Genomic DNA, 18,669 nt, shown 5'->3' with positions numbered 1-18,669 from the left:
AGCTAAGATTATTCTACTTTCCTCATGGTGTAACATGAGGAAACCGAAAGATTTTAACAGTGTATTCCTCATCAGATTATAAAAGGAATATAGGCGAAATTGAGAAAGAGGATTATAGGCTAAATCCAGAAAAGTATATATGACATTTTAGTCTTAAAATTTGATCAGGAATATGCTCTTAAAATCTCTCGCAATGCTCACGAGCACCGTGTATAATTGTTTCTTCGTACTTTATTACGTTTTTGTAATGATGAAAAAATGAAAATAAAACATTTATTTTTCAAGTAGACATATTACAATGCGCATATGAACGTCAAATAAAGCTACGCCGGCTCTAACCCTACGCCTCAGCCTCGAGAAGATTTCAGTCCCCCCTCAGTTGGAGGGGGGTATCCACTATGGGACTGGCAAGAAACTCGGCGGGCCACTTCTTTTCAAAACATTACATCTTATAATTAACCATGCATTAAATAACAAGATACAATTTAACATGCAAATGTATTCATCAAAAAATATTAACAGACTAAGGTACTCTATGGATATTCATTTCAATAAATTATATTATAGCTTAATAATACCACAGAATATATAATAGTACAAGTACAGAAGGCCCACTGCTTTGATGTTCACGAAATGCCGCTTTTTTAAATGCCTACAAAATTCTAACAAAGAAAGGAGCCGCACGTGCGCAGCGTCTGACGATAGGGTTGCCTACGTTTTGGGGTCACTATCAGGACGTACCTTTTTGGTCACTAATACGACGTTCTACTGACGTCTAATTGGGGTCACTATCAGGACGTACCTTTTTGGTCACAAATACGACGTTTTACTGACGTCTCATTGGGGTCACTATCAGGACGTACCTTTTTGGTCACAAATACGACGTTTTACTGACGTCTTATTGGGGTCACTATCAGGACGTACCTTTTTGGTCACAAATACGACGTTCTACTGACGTGTAATTGGGGTCACTATCAGGACGTACCTTTTTGGTCACAAATATGACGTTTTACTGACGTCTCATTAGGGTCACTATCAGGACGTACCTTTTTGGTCACTAATACGACGTTCTACTGACGTCTATTTGGGGTAACTATCAGGACGTACCTTTTTGGTCACAAATACGACGTTCTACTGACGTCTAATTGGGGTCACTATCAGGACGTACCTTTTTGGTCACAAATACGCCGTTTTACTGACGTCTCATTGGGGTCACTATCAGGATGTACCTTTTTGGTCACTAATACGACGTTCTACTGACGTCTAATTGGGGTCACTATCAGGACGTACCTTTTTGGTCACAAATATGACGTTTTACTGACGTCTCTTTGGGGTCACTATCAGGACGTGCCTTTTTGGTCACAAATACGACGTTCTACTGACGTGTGATTGGGGTCACTATCAGGACGTACCTTTTTGGTCACAAATACGCCGTTTTACTGACGTCTCATTGGGGTCACTATCAGGATGTACCTTTTTGGTCACTAATACGACGTTCTACTGACGTCTAATTGGGGTCACTATCAGGACGTACCTTTTTGGTCATAAATACGACGTTTTACTGACGTCTATTTGCGGTCACTATCAGGACGTACCATTTTAGTCACAAAGTTGACGTTTCACTAACGTCTAATTGGGGTCACTATCAGGACGTACCTGTTTGGTTAGAAACATGGCGTTTCGCTAACGTCTATTTTGGGTCACTACCAGGACGTACCTTTTTGGTCACAAATACGACGTTTTACTGTCGTCTTTTTGGGGTCACTATCAGGATGTACCGTTTTAGTCACAGAACCGAGAGAAAAGAGAAGAGAGATTTGGGCGGCGGTTAAAAATGGACGTTTCACTGACGTCTATTTGGGGTTGCAAATCGACACTATTAACGGTTGCAAACCAGCAATTGAGTGGATAGGCATCCTTTATTTTAGGGTGCTAGTACTAGTGTAAGTCAAACATAGTATTATTAGTCCAAGGATATAAAAATTTCATCCCTTAGAAAGCCGAGCGTAGCGAGGTCTGTTACAAAAAACAAAATATTTTTTTTTAATTGGATCATCTGATTTTGACAAAAAGTATGTCAGTTGAAAGAGATTTATTGATGTAACGCATCGATCTAAACTACCGGAAGTTTAAATCGATGATGTAACTTAAAAAAAATAGAAGAAAAAATCTCACAAAAAAAAGAAAAAAATTAAAAAATGTATATAAACAAAATAAGCCAAATTTGGCAACTTGTATCTTAAAAACTACTGATCCGATTTCGATTCGGTTTTTAGTTTATAATCATGAATTTATTTGTCTTTAATATTAAAAACTTACTTCTCGACATTATTGTACATTATTTCTACCGTTATTTGCAGTTATTCAGTGTGATACGAAAATATAAAATAAAACTATGGAAACGTATTAAATCGCGTATAATGAATTTAGAATACATCCCGACGTTTCGAACTCTTTACAGCGTTCGTGGTCAACGGGTGACTGAAGAAAAATTACAATGTGCAAAAGCTACCCACATACAAGAAATATTAACGAACCATGACCATAAATAATATAGATTTCTAAGGCAGGTTCAAAGACTATTAATAAAGCTAGTTATACAATATTCAGAAAATTACCATTACTATGTTAAAAAATAATTAACCAATTAATCTACACAAAATTGACAAAGAACAAACTGCAAATGTCCAACACCATACAACACAAATGCCTCACAGCCTTCGTCATGCTAGTTCCATTATCAGATGTACTACTGGATCCCAAGCCGGTGGTAAAGTAAAGCCATCTTCTCTATTAAAGTTAGGATATTTCTGGGTATATATCGCTTCTCCTTAGCAAGAACCAGAGGCTTGTCAAACTTTATAGCATGATTGACTTTATCCATGACATGTTCAGAGACTGCAGACCTTTGTCGATGGTGCTTGACATCCGCTATGTATTCCTTCACCCGTGTGGAAATACTTCATTTCGTCTGTCCCACATATGACAGGCCGCACTCACAGTCTAGTCTTTACACTCCCGCATTTTATAGAGGAGTTTGACATTTCACAGGCCTCAGGAATTGGGACATCTTCTTCATAGGCTTGAAATAAGTTTTAATAGAAGCCCGTTTCAAGATGTGGCTGATCCTATCCATGACCCCTCTAACAAAAGGCAGAATAGCAGGCCGGCGCTTGACTGTAGGGATCTTCAAGCGGGCCTTCTGCTTGACACGCGGTATCTTGAGCTCGTTCGCCAACAGCGCCTGCCTGGCATGTCGAAGCTCCGCTGCCAAATGCTGGTCGTCACATATCCTTTGGGCTCTCTGAAACAAAGATTTGCCTACAGTAGCTAGTTGACTGGGATGGTGGTGGGATTTGCCATTTAAGTACCTATCAGTATGAGTAGGTTTTCTATACACAGTGCGACCTAAGCTATTATCAGGATTCCTCAAAATGAGAACATCCAAGAAGGGAAGAGAACACTCTTTTTCCAACTCCATAGTAAATTGTATTTTACTATGGATAGAATTTAAATGGTCTAAGAAAGTTGAAACATTACTTTTAGGAAGTATAGTAAAAGTGTCATCTACGTATCTTTTATATATCTTCAGCTGGACGGCAGCCAATGAGAGCGCTCTCTCCTTGAAATCCTCCATGAAGATGTCGGCGACGAGAATTCACCGTTCCATAGCAAGTAGCCCGATGTGAGGCAATGTTCCACCAACTTGGCGTAGTTCTCAGACATGTTCTGCTCTCTCAACCTCTTTTTGACAATTTCAATGCAGTCTTTGTCGTGTCGTGTCGTGGTTTTCAGGATCTTCGTAGTTGGGTCCCTCTTTAGATGTTTGTATGTTGATGTATCCGCCAAAAGATTCCTTATCTTCTCGTTGTAATCTGAAATATTAAGTACAACGGCCGCATTACCCTTGTCAGCTCGAAGAACAGTTATGTCCGGATCCTCATCCAATTTTTTTAAAGCGACAAATTCATCCCTAGGTAAATTTGTTCTTGGGGAATTCGCTCTCCGTAACAAAGACGAGACATCCTGGCGTATAGCCTCTAACTCTTCCTTGCCTACATTGTTCTTCACCAGACAATCTTCCACACTGACGATAATGTCCTCATAAGAGACCTTTTTCCAGAACCGAAAACTCACACGCAGTGAGTTGTTTATCTCACGGAAGTAAGTTTATCTGATAAATTGACAACTGATCGATTTGACACTGACAGCGACATTCCGTTTACGCTCTGAGACAATCCGTCATCGCTGCGTTTCGTTCTCGATTTTAACTTGTCAAACTTGGTAACTTGTCTCTGCTTGCATTGTTCGAATTTGAGATACGTTTTGTCAAAATCGGACGATACAATAAAAAAATATATTTTTTTCATTTTCATAAAACACCTCGCTACGCTCGGCTTCCTAAAGGATGAAATTTCGATATCCTCGGAAAAAATCGTTTACTTTGATGTCTACTATCACCATGCAAAGCGGCTTGCTTCCATTTCAAAGTGCAGCTTTTTTCATAACTAGTATGACTATATTCTCTCTGTCTAAATTTGAAATGAGACAGACCTTTCACAAAACTATAGTTAGTTATCTTATACTTTTCCTTTACTCAGACTAATTCATATCATAGTGAATAGCGATTGCAAATCCGCTTATATGTTGGGAAATCCGGATTTTCGGATTATTTGTAGGAAAAATCCGGATTCCGGATTAAATCCGGATTTTTAGGTTTTTTAGTTACCACCGTAAATAAAGCAAAATTCAAGAGTTTAAGAAGTAAACAGTAAATAAAAAATGAAAAAAATGTTTTATTAGGGAACCTACATGTAAAGTGGGGCTGATATTTTTTTTCATTCCAACCCCAACATGTGATATATTGTTGGATAGGTATTTAAAAATGAATAACGGTTTACTTAGATCGTTTTTTGATAATATTAATATTTTCGGAAATAATCGCTCTTAAATGAAAAAAAAAGTGCGTCCCCCCCCTCTAACTTTTGAACCATATGTTTAAAAAATATGACAAAAATCACAAAAGTAGAACTTTATAAAGACTTTCTAGGAAAATTATTTTGAACTTGATAGGTTCAGTAGTTTTTGAGAAAAATACGGAAAACTACGAAACCCTACACTGAGCGTGGCCCGACACGCTCTTGGCCGGTTTTTACTGATTATATAAGCTACGTACGTGGGCAGTTAATCATTCTATTAACGAGGTAAAGTTTTTTTTTACATTCAGGATTATATACATCCAGTAAACAACGAAATCATAAAAATATTAGCGCGTCAAGTGTAGAGTCAATTCTACGTTCTTAGGCACAGCATTACAACAGAACCAGGAAAATATTGATTTAAGTGGTTAAGAGCGCGGAATTGAATTACGACTTTCACTCAGTTTTAAACTAAATCAGGACTTAAACGAGTAACACTAACACATCGTGTATATTTAGCCTGTCGTTTCCAACGTGAGGAATTGAATTACGACTTTCACTCAGTTTTAAACTAAATCAGGACTTAAACGAGTAACACTAACACATCGTGTATATTTAGCCTGTCGTTTCCAACGTGACAATTTCTCGTATTTTGCCGTTATTTTACTATTGAGACGTCATTTTTGCACAATCTATCTATATTGCTGTAATTAACAATACGCATTGAATAATCGTACATTGTGTATTAAGATTGAGGGCGGAAAGTGAAGCCTTCAGCCGCCCGTGATATACACAACGTTTTTCATCACACTCGCGAAGTAATAACCAAATTTTAAACTATTGTATTGAAATATCTACGCTGACATTTTGAACATTCGTCCGCCATCTTGTAATTTTTGACAGGTCGTGGAAGGTCCCACCCTGGTATTCACTTTACCGCCCCAGGGCGGTAAAATAGTTCATTAAGTATCATAATGTAATAACACCGTTTTCGAGAGAGTGTGATGAAAAGCATATTATAAAATATGTTTTACGACAGTAATAGTGTTTCCGAATATGAAGGCAGCAAGCCATTTAGTATTATTCATTTATCTTATAAATATGCCAATTTAGTCAAATTTCTACATTAACATTGAACAAGTTTTGTTGAGGTCGCAGTTCAAACTTAGCCTAATCGACTTTGACAGCATAATTATTATAGTATGTATTGAAGTGCATCAGTTCTAACATATAACCAACTTTGATGACAGTGTTGTTATGTGGTTATGATTGTAATTCTACTTAATATAATTCATTAACAATAGGATGTTTGGTTCGTCTACTAATAATATAAGCATTTATTGCAAACCATGGTATACAAAGTGGTTTACATAAGTATTATAGATACCAGGAATCACATTACACCCTGTATTTATGGACATTTTTCGTATACTATTTAAACTTAAATTTGCCTGCATTCTCAAGACATCTGATGACGTGTAAACGGATGTTTTTTTTTATTTACAGTTGCTTATACATTGGATTCCACGTACATAAACACTTGTCTTAGAATAAATTTAAAAGTGGAAAATGTCTGCCTTGGGTGAGACTTGAACTCACATTTTCCACTTTTAAATTTATTCTAAGCTTAGTGGCATCGATTGCAGACGTTTCTGCTAGTAAACATAACTTGTGTCCTTTATTTCGGTTGAAATTGCGACGTAAAAGTAAAAATTCGAAAATCCGGATTTCGGTTTTAAAATCCGGATTTAGAAACGGATCGCAAAATCAGCGAATTATCCGGATTTTCGGACTCCGGATAAATAGATGGTCAAGCAAATCTTGTCGCGAAGGGATAATTATTATCCCTTTGCGCCTACATTTTTCAATTTTTTTGCCTTTTTCTACTGATGCGACCTTATTCTATCAATGGATGCGACATGATGCGACTTAAAAAAAATAACGCGTTTCGTTTCTTGATATCAATTTGTCAATCATTTGTTGTAAATCATTAATAAAGTAAAAAAAAAAAATTTTAGTCTTTTTAGGTAACTTTGAAGTAATAAGAGTTTTGAATGATTCACGGTTATTTTCATTAGACTTATATTGACCGGGATATAGACCGTGATTACCTTTTTGATTTTTGTCGAGCTCCCGATATTTCGACGCAGTTGCATGCATCATGATCACGGAAAACCCCGATCATGATGCATGCAATGTTTTCCGTGATCATGATGCATGCAACTGCGTCGAAATATCGGGAGCTCGACAAAAATCAAAAAGGTAATCACGGTCTATATCCCGGTCAATATAAGTCTTTGAAGTAATATCTATAAGGTAAATTATTAAAGGTTTTTTAATCAATAACATCAAAATAAACTTAAAAACGCCATTTTTTAAAAAGAAGCTTAGAAAATATATTGGAACGAAACGCATTTTGTCAGTTTGATTTGATTGAAGTAACTATGGAGATTAGAAATATAAGGAGCGAAAGCTTTAGGCTGGGCGCACACGGAGGCGACAGTTGCACGGCGACATTTTTTGTCTCTGTCTTGGACGCAAGTAGTAACGACAGAGACAAAAAATGTCGCCGTGCAACTGTCGCCTCCGTGTGCGCCCAGCCTTAAGTATCAGAAGTGCACATATAAAAGAAAAGATAGTTGGCGCTGCAATCGCTGCTGCATAAGGGTTTGACAATCTCTTTGCCTTCTCGGTAGTGACCCCGCCTACAGAACAAGAGGTCCCGGGTTCAAATCCTGATGAGACCTTTTTAGGGTTCCGTAGTCAACTAGGAACCCTTATAGTTTCGCCATGTCTGTCTGTCTGTCCGTCCGTCCGTCCGTCCGTCCGCGGATAATCTCAGTAACCGTTAGTACTAGAAATCTGAAATTTGGTACCAATATGTATATCAATCACGCCAACAAAGTGCAAAAATAAAAAATGGAAAAAAATGTTTTCTTAGGGTACCCCCCCCCCCCCCCCTACATGTAAAGTGGGGGCTGATATTTTTTTCATGCCAACCCCAACGTGTGATATATTGTTGGATAGGTATTTAAAAATGAATAAGGGTTTACTACGATCGTTTTTTGATAATATTAATATTTTCGGAAATAATCGCTCTTAAAGGAAAAAAAAGTGCGTCCCCCCCCCCTCTAACTTTTGAACCATATGTTTAAAAAATATGAAAAAATCACAAAAGTAGAACTTTATAAAGACTTTCTAGGAAAATAGTTTTGCACTTGATCGGTTTAGTAGTTTTTGAGAAAAATACGGAAAACTACGGAACCCTACACTGAGCGTGGCCCGACACGCTCTTGGCCGGTTTTTTATTTTTTTCTACTATTTTTTTTCTTGAATTATTTTATTTTTTTAATGTCCAAAAATATTTTGTTTTGTTATAACTTTTCGAAATTTCATTCGCAAGGCTTACAACATTACCGAAGAATCTTAAAGGGCTTAAGTTAACATTTCTATGAATAAAACAATAAATAAACACAAATAAAATACAAAAAAGAAAATTAATGCATAAAAAAAACAAAAAGTAAAAACCGGCCGAGGCCGTGTCGGGCCACGCTCAGTGTAGGGTTCCGTAGTTTTCCGTATTTTTCTCAAAAACTACTGAACCTATCAAGTTCAAAACAATTTTCCTAGAAAGTCTTTATAAAGTTCTATTTTTGTGATTTTTTTCATATTTTTTAAACATATGGTTCAAAAGTTAGAGGGGGGGGGGACGCACTTTTTTTTCCTTTAAGAGCGATTATTTCCGAAAATATTAATATTATTTAAAAACGATCGTAGTAAACCCTTATTCATTTTTAAATACCTATCCAACAATATATCACACGTTGGGGTTGGAATGAAAAAAATATCAGCCCCCTCTTTACATGTAGGGGGGTTACCCTAATAAAACATTTTTTTCCATTTTTTTATTTTTGCACTTTGTTGGCGTGATTGATATACATATTGGTACCAAATTTCAGCTTTCTAGTGCTAACGGTTACTGAGATTATACGCGGACGGACGGACGGACGGACGGACGGACGGACGGACGGACGGACGGACGACAGACAGACACACATGGCGAAACTATAAGGGTTCCTAGTTGACTACGGAACCCTAAAAAGATCGCTGTCAGAATCGAACCCGAGAACATCTGCGTACGAAGCCAGCGCACTATTACCTTGACTTGCTCAGTCTGACGAAATCAGCCTATAGAAAAGAACGTCTAATGTCATCTCACATCGCTGATCATTGAGCGAGACATGCGCTCCAAGCGGAGAGATTTATAACTGCAATTACAATGCCTCAGCCGGTCATTTTTGCGACTGTTCTACTTCGACAGACTTTCCTCCTTATCTCTACTCTCCCTGGAAGTAACGAAATGTCACTTCAAGTGACACTGTTTTTCCCTCCTTTTTCGTTTGGCGCCTGTTGTGTCGTACGCGTCCTCCGTGATTGTGCTCTATGTGATTAATAATAACACCTATTCGTTTCATGGAAAAGCGAAAACATGTACTCGGTGATAAAATTTACTGAAAAAGACGGCGGAACCGTATCATTAGTGAACAACCAGTGGTTTACGCCAAGGAGATGCGAATATCAAATTCTACGGACATCACTCGGCAGTTCGTGGTCCCGGCCGCCATCATGCTTTGTACTGCTGCTCCAGCTATCCTCCAGTGCAACTTGAAGGCCTAATCCATGCACACATCGGTGTTTTTTTATATCTATGTAATACACTTGTCATTGGCGAAGGTCCACGAGGCTGCCATATTGAATAGAGAGAAATTCTTTAAGGGCCAGTGATCGAGCCATGCTAATTTGAAATCGCGAGTACCTATTTCGTATAATCGTAAGTATTTTCTCCCATCTTCGAATAAAATTTGTTGTAATACGTTCAGTGCTAATTCTTGTGTCCATTATTTTCAGACATTATTTTCATAAAATGACTTGAGGACCCCTTCCATTGACATGAATGCACGGAACTACAAGCCGGCTTCTTTTCTGCGTTGGGTATGTTTCACATTTGTACGCCCATGATTTTAACCCTCGCCAAGGGTTGGTAAAAGCCTCAGGGTCATTGTTTCTTTTAAAACCTATTTCAGGGTTCTTCGATTTGGAGGTTACGTTCAAAGGTAGCGCGGAGCTGATGCTTCCCGAGCCTGAACCGGTGGACAGGAGGCTGTGGCGACTGGGATGGAAGAGCTTCCATTCCTGTAGCTGCAGCTTCCACCTCCCCTAAATTCTGTTACATGTCACCAAGGTCAAGGTCTGCCTCGGCCAAGGCGTGCCTCGTTTTAGTATTTTTAAAAGGAGCCCAACATAAATTATCATTTTTTAATTAATAAATTTACCCTTTACCCGGTCTTCTAGTACCAGAATCACTGACTCACCCATATGCTCTAAAGTTAGGTATTTGTGTTTGTTTTTAGTAATAGACTGAGCTAGCTATTCTAACGTATAATATTTATTTATTTAAGTTTTATTATTCTACATAAAAGATTTTCCTTTTCGATTATTTGTTTTTTAATCATTATTGATTTTCTTCTGTAGACCCCTTCTGTGTAAAAGCTTCTTCCATAAAAGTTGTAAAAGCTGTTTCCATTTTAAAGAATCCTGCAAAGATTCAAAGTGACCTACTAATTAAATTGGTTGACCGTACAATTTCAGATTATTCCTACTAATGCAAGTCCATCCTATATGTTTACTTAATAACCTTGTTTACTAGGGGATGCATTATTTTGTGTTAATTTATTATTTTTGCATATTGTGTGTATTTTTTTATTTGCATGTACCTAAAGATGACCTAGAGAAAGCAAAAAAAATACTGAAACTGGTTGAGGATACATCAGACTTACAGACTGAAGCCGAAACAGAACCAAGTCTTAAACGTAAAATGCAAAAAAGATATGTTTCTAGCAGCAGTGACGAAGATGAACAGTGAAAAAGAAATAAACAACCACTTCAAGCTGCTGACAATGAAGGAGATTATGGAGGTGGGTTTTATATTCAAAACACCTGCACGGGAAGCATGGTCGCGCGATAGACGATAAAATATCAGGCCGTCCCTATCGCACTTACAAATAGTGTGATAGGGACGGCCTGCTATTTTATCGTCTATCGCGCAACCATGCTTCCCGTGCTGTTATGAATATGTAGTAATTTAGTTGATATTAATGATGTAATTCCGAAGTACCTAATTTCAAAAATTATATGTTATGTTTTGTGCAGATAGTCGTCAAGCTCAGCCAAACATTGCCCAAGAAACCGCTTCAATAGCAGAAAGTAAGTAAATTATAATTAATAAATAATAGATAAACACATATTATACTCTTACCTGGTAAAGTTTAGATTTGGGTAGGGCTTCATAAAAATGCATAACATTTAAAAAGGTAATTGGGCAAGGTAACCTTTGACCTATAATAAAATAGATTCTTCAGGCACGCAAAATACCTGATTAACGGCTTACAAGTGAATAGTCATTTTTGTCAAACCCTGTAATTATACTAATTATAAATTATAATGTATTACATACTAAGGCCAACTTTAGAGTTTAAATAAATTGCTAACCTGGGGGTGTAAATATAATTCATATTAAATTAAATGTTTTTTGCCAACAGGAACCCTCTCATTACTGACTGTAGCAGATGAGCTTCCCATCTTGACAAACAGTGACAACAGACTGCAAGGTAAGATATCCATGTTTATATATTTTAACCCATGCGGCGCTTTAACTTTCATCATCATGTATGTGTGTGTGTGGTGTTCATTACTGTGTTCCCTGCTAGGCTGCTGTAAACAGCAAGGATGACTTTTTGTTGGATTCATCTTTATTTATTAATAGGTAGGTACTAAAAAATTTCCGCTTTTATTTTTATAGTAACAAGCTTTTATATTAGGTCGACCTGTATGTAAATTCCAAGGATCATAGCGTCATAAAATGATTTTTCTTAGAATTGTCTCGATGAGTATTAGTTGTCTGTCGTAAGAAAAGTGCAGTCATGCAGCGATAAGAGCTTGTACCAAAAATATATTTTTTTGCCAAAAACTTATTATATTTGTATGTTGTCAGATTTGGCAGAAGACGGCGACGGACGGTTAACTCCCTTTGCACGCCAAGTTAGTCCCCGGTGCCGATATGAACAACCGTCGAATATCGGCAGCGACGAGCCAGCAGCAACGCCATCGAGAGTTCAGGGATTAACAGGTAGGTAATATACTATATATGACTATGATACATACATACATACATACATACAATCACGCCTGTATCCCATAAAGGGGTAGGCAGAACACATGAAACTACTAAAGCTGCAGTGCCACTCTTGGCAAATAAGGGGTTGAAAGAAAACGAAACTGTGACATTGCAGTGACAGGATGACTATGATGTAGTACTTTTTAGGGTTCCGTAGTCAACTAGGAACCTTTATAGGTTGACTCGTGTTTTAAAAAACTCGCAAGTTCAATTCTCGAACCACTCGCTTCGCTCGTGGTTCAACTATAGAATCCTTTCACTTGCTCGTTTTCCAATTCCACACTCGGCATTAAAATACAACTTTGCCCCCTTGTATAACAAATAACTACTAATACAGTATGATTATTGTTGTTGTGTCAGTTATTGGAAAAATCTTTTTATGAATTAAAAAATAATGGCGTTAGAGCACTTCTGAGAAATAACCCTATGTGGATTTAAGGCTTTGTCCAATGGTATACTGTATACATAGAAACATCTATTACTCAAGAACAAATATCTGTGATAAACGCACAAATATATGCCCTTACCGGGGTTCGACCCCAGAATCTCCTGCTATGTAAGCAGTTGCACTACCAACTAGGCGTAGGCTAGGAGGCCGTCAAATGCTAACAGATAGACTGAGTTCCTTTCGCATTTATAATATTAGAATTGATGACTGAAATGGCGTGCCCATCTCGCGTTGTAGTCCGTTGCTTCTGGAAAGTTATGTATGAAAATGTTGGCATAATTAATGGAAGATTTTTTTGATTGGGATATGTACATTACAGGCCGAAGTTATTTTTCATCAACCCTCCCCATCCGCGTCACCCCTCTTCACCCCTTAAATAGCCGAAAATGCGGTTTTTCACGATTTCTGACAAAACCGTTGTAGATACAGAAAAAGCGTGTAGGAAGAAAGTAATCCTTGATAAATTTACTACAAATCGTTTATTGACACTTTGGTTCTAGCACTTATAGGTTTCGCGTGATCCATCACGAAAGTTGGTCCTTTGCTGCAATTTTCTTCAGTGAATGTTAAGTTTTCTTCCAAATTGCTTACGAAATCTGTTTAATATTACTAAAATATTATAAACTGAAAATGAATTTCAGGGGGAAAAATCACTACCATGGGTGGGACTTGAACTCACGGCTACTGGATTGATACTCCAGGGCTCTACCAACAGCTACCAAAAGCTCATCCCCAGTCATAGATATACTATATAGATCAATGGTACTCCTAGCGACTACTACCGTGAAAATATTACGTCTTAAATAGTTACTGGAATTCCAAGAAATATTGGAAATTCCACCCATGGTAGTGATTTTTTCCCCTTAATTTTATTTTAGTCATGAGTTACAATATTTTAGTTATATCAAACAAATTTCGACGATTTCGTATGCATTTTGGGCGAAAACTTAACATTTACTAAAGAAAATTGCAGCAAAGGACCAACTTTCGTGACGGATCACGCGTAAACTATAAATGCTAGAACCAAAGTGTTAATGAATGATTTGTAGTAAATTTATTAAGGATTACTTCGTTCCTACGCGCTTTTTCTGTATCTTCAACAGTTTTGTCAGAAATCGAGAAAAACCGCATTTTCGGCACTTTAAGGAAGGGTAGAGGGGTGACGCAGAGGAGGGAGGAGTGGGGAGGGTTGATGAAAAATAATTTCGGTCTATAACGTACATATTTCAATTAAAAAAAAACCTTCCATTAATTATGCCGTAATTTTAGCTAATTTCCCCTACTATTGTCTCGGCGAGTGTGTACAGTCGGCATAACATGTATCTATATCGCAGCGGCCAATGTACACGCTCTCAAGTCTTGTTCCGATATATTTGACCACTTTGCACTTACACTGTTTTTATTTTATATTTATTTTTTAGGATACCAAACAAAAGTGCTGTAATGTTGACATGTATCAAAACTCAAAATGATCAAATAATAAGTCTGTTAAAACATGCAGGCACATCGAAAGGTAGCCTAAAACCGGAATTCAAATTCCCAATTCAAAATGCCGATGAATTAACTACAACTGAATTATTAATAGAGAAAAAAGAAAATTATGACAATTTGGTAAGTTACAATACCTACAATAACTCTTTATTGAACACCATATAATAAGATTTACAGAAAAAAGATAAATGGAGAATATTTGCACCAATAGGCGGCCTTGTAGCTTCAAAGCTATCTCATTCAGACAGCTTATTACATTCATAGGAAGAAGGAAGGAACATCTTGAAAAAGAGGGTGCAATTTATTTATTTATTTAGTAGTAATACAACATTTGTAAAGCTGAGTTTAGACCAGCAAGTTATTGCTGCAAGTTTTGAGATGCAACTATAGGTAAGAGTGGGTGGCAAAACTGGCAAATATCTGCATCTCTTATAACTTGCACGTCTAAACTCGGCTAAAAAATGTATTTCACATATTGCTATAATCTTCACTCAATTAGTGGTTTGTCAGGATCGTAGTAAATGGAAATCCGTGATATCTGCCTACCCCTCTGGGAAACAGGCGTGATTATATGTATGTATGTACTAAATTAGTCTGACCAACAATAATTTTTATTTGCTATTTTTCAATTATACATTATTTTGTTTGTTACAGGATTCATACATGAGAACTATTGGAGGCAGGGATATTGCGAGCAGTGTCTCGGCTAATGAAATTTTGTTTCACTGACCAGCTGGCTCAACAGTACAACTTTTATGGAAAGAGATCGAACAAAAAGCCTTTCTGCCAACTGCGCCTGCGAGATTGTATCGTGGGTAAGTTGGCTGTTTCATAACTTGTGGTAAATTTTTTTAGGATTTTGGGGTTGGTCCACGTCCCATAGAAAAAGTTGTTCAATATGACCTACCTAATTACCTCGTACAATATGGTTAGTTGTAAAAAAAGCAATCTGTATGCTGGAGAATCTGGAGATGAAGTAAAAACTTATTAGTTTGCATAAATAGTTATATTTTTTTTTATTGCGAGCCTATAGTGTCCCACTGCTGGGCAAAGGACCCGTCCCACTTTTTCCATTGTTCCCTATCTTGAGCAGTCTCTGGCCGTACTTTTAGAAAGGAGTCAAACTCGCCTCGCCACTGTCGGCGGGGTCTGCCGGATCCTTGATTTGAATTATTAGGTTGCCATTCAGTAGTAATGTTATAACATTAACAAATGTATTATATCTTTATCTTTATAGAAGGAGTTGTCACCACTACATCTGGGTCTACAGCTAAAGACGTAGAAGATTCCATTAAAATTTGGCTAAAACATGCCCCCGAAAGATTGAAGAAGATTAATAAACAACAATAAACATGGCAGAGAAAATAAAATATTCGAGAAAAGCCATAGTTGGCCAACGTCAATTATTGAGAAGAGCCAAAGAAGCACAGTTAAATGTAATTTCAAATTTAAAAAAGAGTACTACAACTGTAAGTGCATCCTCTTCCTTAGTTAATTTGCCATGTACTTCATATAATAATTCTCAATCTGAAATTGTATTCCAAGGTTCTTAGTCCGAGTTCTTAACGGCTAATAAGTATGAGAGTACAGTCCCTGCTGGCAGAAAGCATGAAACTTGGCATGTATATAGCTTATAGGTTTATAAGAAAATATGGAAGTAGAAACACGCCGAGGTGTCAATGTTTCCCCTCTTTCCCCCAACTTTTGTATCCCTGATTTCAGTTTTTTAATATTTCCATGAAAACCGTGAAAGCTATCATCACGATGTCTAGGAGAAGTATATTCTTCATAAAATTCTCCACAATATTGTTTTTGGAAGTATAAAGCTAGAACTTATAATTTTCAAACTATGCTCATTTTCCCCTAACGATATTTCTCTTTGGTGCCCTGAACGATAAGCAAGACTAGCGACTTTGCTCTTTTACCTGTGGCGATGTTGCTTCACAAAATTGTTCCTTGGGTCAAACTGATCCGATTTTGCTCAATAGTCATGAAATCGCACGTCACTACCCCCCACAAAGACAAGGGGAAAGGGCCGTAATCCTCGGTGAAAACTATGCATTACATCTTTTTGCTCTTAGTGACTAGGGAAAATCGTATATCATTTTCGTGTAATATAAGGACGAGTTAATCATTTCTGAAAAAAATCGTTGCACCTTATCATACAAAAATAACGATTTGTCAATGTTCTCAACGTAAATGCATGCTGTTCTTATAGAAACACAAAAATCACTATATCTTATGCCTTTAATATTTGAGGAGTTCCCTCGACCTCTCCACGATTCCATCATCAGAACCGGGTTTATTGGCTAATCTGTCCTATGTTTTATTTGTTGATAATTACCGCATTGTAACTGTAAATGCCATAACTTCCATACTTATTGAAATACATCGAAATTCATTATTTTGCTATAAAATCGTTATTTTTGTATGAAAAGGTGCAACGATTTTTTCAGAAATGATTAACTCGTCCCTATATTACACGAAAATGATATACGATTTGCCCTAGTCGCTAAGAGCAAAAAGATGTAATGCATAGTTTTCACCGAGGAAACCGGCCCTTTCCCCTTGTCTTTGTGGGGGTAGTGACGTGCGATTTCTTAACTATTGAGCAAAACCGGATCAGTTTGACCCAAAGAACAATTTTGTGAAGCAACATCGCCACAGGTAAAAGAGCAAAGTCGCTAGTCTTACTTATCGTTCAGGTCACCAAAGAGAAATATCGTTAGGGGAAAATGAGCATAGTTTGAAAATTATAAGTTCTAGCTTTATACTTCCATAGACAATATTGTAGAGAATTTTATGAAGAATATACTTCTCCTAGACATCGTGATGATAGCTTTCACGGTTTTCATGGAAATATTAAAAAACTGAAATCAGGGATACAAAAGTTGGGGGAAAGAGGGGAAACATTGACACCTCAGCGTGTTTCTACTTCCATATTTTCTTATAAACCTATAAGCTATATACATGCCAAGTTTCATGCTTTCTGCCAGACCGGACTGTACATCTGGTTAAGAACTCGGACTATCTAGAAATAATTCCGGTTTATTGATAGAACATGACATTTCTCACGATAATCATATCATTACTAGTGATAATGAGCATTTACTATCTGATTCAGATTCTGTTAAGTCTATAAAAGAAGATGATTTCAAAACAGAGTTAAAACATTGGGCCACTCAATATCAAATACCACATAATGTACATGATGTGAGTACATGTTTTCGATGAAACGAATAGGTGTTATTATTAATCACATAGAGCACAATCACGGAGGACGCGTACGACACAACAGGCGCCAAACGAAAAAGGAGGGTAAACAGCGTCACTTGAATGACTTGACTTCGTTACTTCAATCAAATCAAACTGACAAAATGCGTTCCGTTCCAATATATTTCCTAAGCTTCTTTTTAAATTAGATGATGTCTATTAATTATATTTGTCCTCTTAGGAGAACATTTAAGTACTTACTCGTAATCATATTTTTATCTTTATTCAGTTTTAACAGACATGTATTAACCTCGAAAGTCCTGTGCTTTTGCAACACCTGTACTGAAGTCATATCTGCCGGTTGTACTATACCAAGTACGAACCACGAATAGTGCATCAGACCGAGACAAATAGATGTCGTTATTACAGATTTTTTTGATGTGAAGTCTTGTTGTCTTTATATTTTTAGGAGACCAGTCAGCGAAAGAAAAGTCTTCTAAAAATCGTGAGCGTTAGGACCCCTGGACCACTACAGATATTTGATGTTTAGTACATACTAAAATTTAGTACCTATTTGATACTATTTGGTACCTTGGACCTATTTGATACTATTTAGACATTCTGACGTCAGGATGTCTGGACCATTTTTGGTTTACATAGTTCTAGACAACACTACTAATTGATATCTTAGTCAATATTTACTACCTATTTGGTACCTGTCAATATATTTTTTTCAAATTTTTTTGGCGTATCAGAAAAAAGTTATGACGGAATTTAAAGTTGTGAGCCCGGCCGTGCCGTTGAAGTATGTAGCGCCAGTCAAAAGAATATAGGCAAATCCGCCTGCCCTCCTGCGCGTCAACTTAAATAGGAATTTATTTTTAGGCACTCGCACATCATCTCTACTGACTAGTGGCATTAATATAGTCGAACGAAATATAAAAGTAATTAGTGTAATTACACTAGTTTTCAACTTTAAATTCCATCATAACTTTTTTCTGGTACGCCAAAAAAATTTGAAAAAAATATATTGACAGGTACCAAATAGGTAGTAAATATTGACTAAGATATCAATTAGTAGTGTTGTCTAGAACTATGTAAAACCAAAAATGGTCCAGACATCCTGACGTCAGAATGTCTGGCCACTTTATTCGCTCGATTTTTCGATATCACTGGAGGTACCAAATATATGTACTCAGGTACCAAATAGTATCAAATAGGTACTAAATTTTAGTATGTACTAAACATCAAATATCTGTAGTGGTCCAGGGGTCCTGACGCTCACTAAAAATTGATTTTCGCTCATGTCGTCTCGGATATGGATGAATATAGTATCGAGATGACAAGCGCGAAAGTGGTTGGGG

General features: G+C 37.1%; 1 protein-coding gene and 1 long non-coding RNA gene across 2 annotated transcripts in view; both read left to right on the top strand.

The window, feature by feature from the left end:
- The window catches only part of LOC125241875, a 108,274-nt gene that overhangs the window by 45,020 nt on the left and 44,585 nt on the right, over nucleotides 1–18,669 (top strand). The window lies entirely within an intron of this gene.
- Nucleotides 9,122–11,587, top strand: LOC125241876. Its single transcript, XR_007178784.1, has 5 exons — nucleotides 9,122–9,750; nucleotides 9,828–9,911; nucleotides 10,700–10,894; nucleotides 11,130–11,183; nucleotides 11,519–11,587. It is a non-coding gene; the product is annotated as an uncharacterized LOC125241876 (long non-coding RNA).

The sequence above is a fragment of the Leguminivora glycinivorella genome, chromosome Z (assembly GCF_023078275.1).
Source record: "Leguminivora glycinivorella isolate SPB_JAAS2020 chromosome Z, LegGlyc_1.1, whole genome shotgun sequence".
Taxonomy (NCBI): domain Eukaryota; kingdom Metazoa; phylum Arthropoda; class Insecta; order Lepidoptera; family Tortricidae; genus Leguminivora; species Leguminivora glycinivorella.
The sequence above is the reverse complement of the archived record's forward strand: the minus strand, read 5'-3'. Positions and strand labels throughout refer to the sequence as shown.